Here is a 7249-nt window from a genome sequence, read left to right as displayed (position 1 = left end):
AAGACCTCTACTATGAAGCTATAAAACAATGATGAAAGAAATTAAAGATGACACAAAGAAATGAAAAGAATTACCAACTCATGGATTGGGAGAACAAACATTGTTAAAATGTCTATACTACCCAAAGCAATCTACACATTTCATGCAACCTCTATGAAAATAACTACGGCATTTTTCACAAAACTAGAATTTTAAAAAGCCTAAAATTTATATGAAACCACAAAAGGCCCAAAATAGCCAAAGCAATCTTGATAAATAAAAGCAAAGCTAATGGCATTACAATGCTGGACTTCAAGTTATATTACAAAGCTGTAGTAATCTAAACAATATGGTACTCCACAAAAATAAAATCGAATAGAAAATCTAGAAATAAGCCAATAAGAGACATTTTTCCCAAGAAGACATCCAGATAACCAACAGACACATGAAAAGATGCTCAACATCACTGGTATCAGGGAAATACAAACCAAAAATACAATGAGATACCACCTCATACAGTCAGAATGGCTAAAATTAACGACACAGGAAACAATGGATGTTGGAGAGGATGTGGAGAAAGGGGAACCCTCTTACACTGTTGGTGGGAATGTGAACTGGTGCAGCCACTTTGGAAAACAGTATGGAGGTTCCTCAAACAGTTAAAAATAGAGCTACCCTACAATCCAGCAATTGCACTACTAGGTTTATCTCAAAGGACACAAAAATACTAATTTGAAGCAATACATGCACCCTGATGTTCATAGCAGCATTATCAACAATAGCCAAACTATGGAGAGAGCCTAAATGTCCATTAGCTGATGAATGAATAAAGATGTGGTATAAAAAAGGTGGGGGCAGTGCCTGGGTGGCTCAGTTATTTAAGTGTCCGATTTTTGATCTCAGCTTAGGTCTTCATTTCAGGGTTGTGAGTTCAAGCCCTACTTTAAAAAAGATCAGGGGATCCCTGGGTGGCTCAGAAGTTTAGCGCCTGCCTTCAGCCCAGGCCATGATCCTGGAGACCCAGGATCGAGTCCTGCATCAGGTTCCCTGCATGGAGCCTGCTTCTCCCTCTGCCTGTGTCTGTGCCTCTCTCTCTCTCTCTCTCTCTCTCACATGAATAAATAAATAAAATCTTAAAAAAAGAAGATGAGATAATATATATAATATATATTATATATATATATATATCATTCAGGCATAAAAAAGAATGAAATCTTCCCATTTGCAATGATGTGGTTGGAACTAGAGAGTACTAAGTTAAGTGAAATAAGTCAGTCAGAGAAAGACAAATGCCATATGATTTCACTCACGGAATTTAAGAAACAAAACAAATGAACATGGCGAGGAAAAGAGAGGGAAATCAAGATACAGACTCTTAGCTATAGAGAACAAACTGATACTTATCAGAGGGGAGGTGGGTGGAGGGACGGGTTAAATAGATGATGGGTATTAAGGAGGACACTTATTGTGATGAGCACTGGGTGTTGGATATAAGTGATTAATCACTAAATTGTATACCTGAAACTAATATTACACTGTATATTAACTAACTGGAATTTAAATTTTTTAAAGGGGGCGGGGCAAGATGTCGGAGGACCAGGGTCCCCAAGTCACCTGTCCCCACCACCTTATCTAGATAACTTTCAACTCATCCTGAAAACGTACGAATTCGGCCTGGGATTTAAAGAGAGACCAGCTGGAACACTACAGAGAGAGGAGTTCGTGCTTCTAACAAGGTAGAAGACGGGCAAACGGTTCAGAAGAATCCGGTGGGGGAGGGGCCCCGCGAGGAGCCGGGCTAAGGCGGGGCGGCGAGAGCCTCCGGGACAGGAGAGCCCAGCCCCAGAGAAGCAGGAACTTTAAAAATCCGCACCGGCTTCTTCCCAGACTGAAAGGCGCTTAGCGGCGAACTCGGGCAGGGTCGCGGGAGGGGCAGCGGGGCCTCCAGGTTCCCGGGGTCACTGACAGAGGGGGCGGCGCCCAGGGGAGAGCGCGCCACAGACTGGGGGCCGAGCTCGAGCTCGGGGAAGGGCTGGAGCGCGCCGGGCGGGGCCCGGGGGGAGGCAGGTCGGGCGGGCGGGGCTCGGGCCCGAGGGCGCCGCGCCCCGCTGCCTGCCTTCCCGAGCCGCGGCCCTGAGAGTGGGATTCCAGCAGCGCAGGCCCCGGATCCCAGGGCGCCGGGGGACGCAGCCCACGATCCTGTGTCCCCCCCGGGACAGGCGGTGGCAAGGAGGCCGGAGGACAGCGAGGGCTCTGCTGGCGCCTGGCACCTCGGAGCTGTGCAGGTCAGCGCCCCCCACCCCCGGAGCATCCAAGCCCGTGCGGACTGGGAGACTGCGGTGGTTACTGCGGCAGCTGACTCAAGAGCTGGAGACCGGGCTGCTGCCAGTGTTGTTCCTCCTGGTGTCACCCTGTGCCTGGGGCCTGGGAAGGGCAGGGCTGCCAGGGAACAGGGGCCTCCTAGGATAAACAGCTCCCACTGAGCCCCGCACCTGGCAGGAGGCCGGGCGGCTCCCCCAGGTGCACACACCTGAGAATCAGCACAGCAGGCCCCTCCCCCAGAAGACCAGCTGGAAGGACAGGGGAAGAGCAAGTTCTTGACCAAGTAGCCCTGGAAAACTCCAAGAGAAGTCGAGGGATTTACAGTATAGAGAACCAGAGGGTACCCCTCCTTGTTTTTGTTTTTGTTTTTCTCTTTTTGTTTTTTCTTTTTTTCTTCCTTTTTCCAGTACAACTTCTTTTTAGCCACTCTGCACTGAGCAAAATGACTAGAAAGAAGAACTCACCACAAAAGAAACAAACAGAAACAGTAGTCTCTGCCACAGAGTTATAGAATTTGGATTACAATACAGTGTCAGAAAACCAATTAAGCATAATTATACAGCTACCAGTGGCTCTGGAAAAAAGCATAAAGTATTCAAGAGACTTCATGACTGCAGGATTTAGATCTAATCAGGCCGAAATTAAAAATCAATTAAATGAGATGCAATCCAAACTAGATGTTCTAACGATGATGGTTAATGACGTAGAGGAACGAGTGAGTGACATAGAAGACAAGTTGATGGCAAAGAGGGAAACTGAGGAAAAAAGAGAAAAACAAAAGTTCATGAGGAAAGGTTAAGGGAAATAAATGACAGCCTCAGAAGGAAAAATCTATGTTTAATTGGGGTTCCCGAGGGCGCCGAAAGGGACAGAGATCCAGAATATGTATTTGAACAAATCATAGCTCAGAACTTCCCTAATCTGGGAAGGGAAACAGGCATTCAGATCCAGGAAATAGATCCCCCCCTAAAATCAATAAAAACCGCTCAACACCTCGACATTTAATAGTGAAACTTGCAAATTCCGAAGATAAAGAGAAGATCCTTAAAGCAGCAAGAGACAAGAAATCTCTAACTTTTAAGGGGCGAAATATTAGATTAACAGCAGACCTCTCCACAGAGACCTGGCAGGCCGGAAAGGGCTGGCAGGATATATTCAGGGTCCTAAATAAGAACCTGCAGCCAAGAATACTTTATCCAGCAAGGCTCTCATTCACAATAGAAGGAGAGATAAAGAGCTTCCAAGATAGGCAGAAACTGAAAGAATATGTGACCACCAAACCAGATCTCCAAGAAATATTAAGGGGGGGACTCTGTAAAAGAAAGAGGAAATCCAAGGGAACAATTCACAAAAACAGGGACTGAATAGGTATCATGATGACATTAAATTCATATCTTTCAATAGTAACTCTGAACGTGAATGGGCTAAATGACACCATCAAAAGGTGCACGGTTTCAGACTGGATATAAAAGCAAGACCCATTATTTGCTGTCTACAAGAGACTCATTTTAGACATAAGGACACCTACAGTCTGAAAATAAAAGGTTGGAGAACCATTTACCTTTCAAATGGCCCTCAAAGAAAGCAGGGGTAGCCATCCTTATATCAGATAAACTAAAGTTTATCCCGAAGACTGTAGTAAGAGATGAGGAGGGACACTATATCATACGTAAAGGATCTATCCAACAAGAGGACTTAATCATCAATATTTATACCCCGAATGTGGGAGCTTCCAAGTATATCCATCAATTAATAACCAAAGTTAAGACATACTTAGATAATACACTTATACTTAGTGACTTGAATGTAACACTTTCAACAATCGACAGGTCTTATAAGCACAACATCTCCAAAGAAACAAGAACTTTAAATGATACACTGGACCAGATGGATTTCACAGATATTTACAGAACTTTACATCCAAATGCAACTGAATACACATTCTTCTCAAGTGCACATGGAACTTTCTCCAGAATAGACCACATACTGGGTCACAAATCAGGTCTGAACCGATACCAAAAGATTGGGATCATCCCCTGCATATTTTCAGACCATAATGCTTTGAAATTAGAACTAAATCACAAGAAGAAGTTTGGAAGGATTTCAAGCACGTGGAGGTTAAGGACCATCCTGCTAAAAGATGAAAGGGTCAACCAGGAAATTAGAGAAGAATTTTAAAAATTCATGGAAACTAATGAGAATGAAGATACAACTGTTCAAAATCTTTGGGATACAGCAAAAGCAGTCCTGAGGGGGAAATACGTCGCAATACAAGCATCCATCCAAAAACTGGAAAGAACTCAAATACAAAAGCTAATCTTGCACCTAAAGGAGCTGGAGAAAAAACAGCAAATAGATCCTACACCCAGCAGAAGAAGAGAGTTAATAGAGTCGAGCAGAACTCCATTAAACAGAGACCAGAAGAACTGTGGAACAGATTAACAAAACCAGGAGTTGGTTTTTGAAAGAATTAATAAGATAGATAAACCATTAGCCAGCCTTATTAAAAAGAAGAGAGAAAAGACTCAAATTAATAAAATCATGAATGAGAAAGGAGAGATCACCACCAAACAAACACCAAGGAAATACTAACGATTTTAAAAACATATTATGAGCAGCTATACACCAATAAATTAGGCAACCTAGAAGAAATGGACGCATTTCTAGAAAACCACAAGCTACCAAAACTGGAACAGGAAGAAATAGAAAACCTGAACAGGCCAATAACCAGGGAGGAAATTGAAGCAGTCATCAGAAACCTCCCAAGACACAAAAATCCAGGGCCAGATGGCTTCCCAGGGGAATTCTATCAAAAGTTTAAAGAAGAAACCATACCTATTCTACTAAAGCTGTTCTGAAAGATAGAAAGGGATGGAATACTTCCAAACTTGTTCTGTGAGGCCAGCATCACCTTAATTCCAAAACCAGACAAAAACCCCACCAAAAAGGAGAATTATAGACCAATATCCCTGATGAACATGGATGCAAAAATTCTCAACAAGATACTACTCAATAGGATCCAACAGTACATTAAGAAGATTATTCACCATTACCAAGTGGGATTTATCCCCGGGACACAAGGCTGGTTCAACACTCGTAAAACAATCAATGTGATTCATCATATCAGCAAGAGAAAAACCAAGAATCATATGATCCTCTCATTAGATGCAGAGAAAGCATTTGACAAAATACAGCATCCATTCCTGATCAAAACTCTTCAGAGTGTAGGGATAGAGGGAACATTCCTCAGCATCTTAAAAGCCATCTATGAAAAGCCCACAGCAAATATCATTCTCAATGGGAAAAAACTGGGAGCCTTTCCCCTAAAATCAGGAACACGACAGGGATGTCCACTCACAGCACTGCTACTCAACATAGTACTAGAAGTCCTAGCCTCAGCAATCAGACAACAAAAAGAAATAAAAGGCATTCAAATTGGCAAAGAAGAAGTCAAACTCTCCCTCTTTGCAGATGATATGAAACCTTACATAGAAAACCCAAAAGACTCCACCGCAAGATTGCTAGAACTCCTACAGCAATTTGGCAGTGTGGCAGGATACAAAATCAATGCCCAGAAATCAGTGGCATTTCTATACACTAACAATGAGACTGAAGAAATAGAAATTAATGAGTCAATCCCATTGACAATTGCATCCAGAAGCATAAGATACCTAGGAATAAACCTAACCAAAGAGGTAAAAGATCTATACCCTAAAAACTACAGAACACTTCTGAAAGAAATGGAGGAAGACACAAAGAGATAGAAAAATATTCCATGCTCCTGGACTGGAAGAATTAATATTGTGAAAAGGGCAACGGTACCCAGGGCAACTTACACGTTTAATGGAATCCCTATCAAAATACCATGGACTTTCTTCAGAGAGTTGGAACAAATCATCTTAACATTTGTGTGGAATCAGAAAAGACCCTGAATAGCCAGGGGAATATTGAAAAAGAAAACCAGAGCCGGGGCATCACAATGCCAGATTTCAGGTTGTACTACAAAGCTGTGATCATCAAGACAGTGTAGTACTGGCACAAAAAAAGACACATAGATCAATGCAACAGAATAGAGAATCCAGAAATGGGCCCTCAACTCTATGGTCAACTAATAGTCGACAAAGCAGGAAAGACCATCCACTGGAAAAAGGACAGTCTCTTCAATAAATGGTGCTGGGAAAATCGGACATCCACATGCAGAAGAATGAAACTAGACCATTCTCTTACCCCATACACAAAGATAAACTCAAAATGCATGAAAGATCTAAATGTGAGACAAGAATCCATCAAAATCCTAGAGGAGAACACAGGCAACACCCTTTTTGAACTTGGCCACAGCAACTTCTTGCAAGATACATCTAGGAAGGCAAGGGAAACAAAAGCAAAAATGAACCATTGGGACTTAATCAAGATAAGAAGCTTCTGCACAGCAAATGAAACAGTCAACAAAACTAAGAACAACCTACAGAATGGGAGAAGATATTTGCAAATGACCTATCAGATAAAGGGCTAGTTTCCAAGATCTATAAAGAACTTATTAAACTCAACAGCAAAGAAACAAACAATCCAATCATGAAATGGGCAAAAGACATGAACAGAAATTTCAGAGGGAGACATAGACATGGCCAACAAGCACATGGGAAAATGCTCCGCATCACTTGCCATCAGGGAAATACAAATCAAAACCACAATGAGATACCACCTCACACCAGTGAGAATGGGGAAAATTAACAGGACAGGAAACCACAAATCTTGGAGAGAATGTGGAGAAAGGGGAACCCTCTTGCACTGTTGGTGGGGATGTGAACTGGTACGGCCTCTCTGGAAAACTGTGTGGAGGTTCCTCAAAGAGTTAGGAATAGAACTACCCTACGACCCAGCAATTGCACTGTTGGGGATTTACCCCAAAGATACATATGCAGTGAAACGCCGGGACACCTGCACCCCA

The sequence above is a fragment of the Canis aureus genome, chromosome X, assembly GCF_053574225.1.
Source record: "Canis aureus isolate CA01 chromosome X, VMU_Caureus_v.1.0, whole genome shotgun sequence".
In the NCBI taxonomy this organism is placed as follows: domain Eukaryota; kingdom Metazoa; phylum Chordata; class Mammalia; order Carnivora; family Canidae; genus Canis; species Canis aureus.
Note: the sequence above shows the minus strand (reverse complement) of the source record.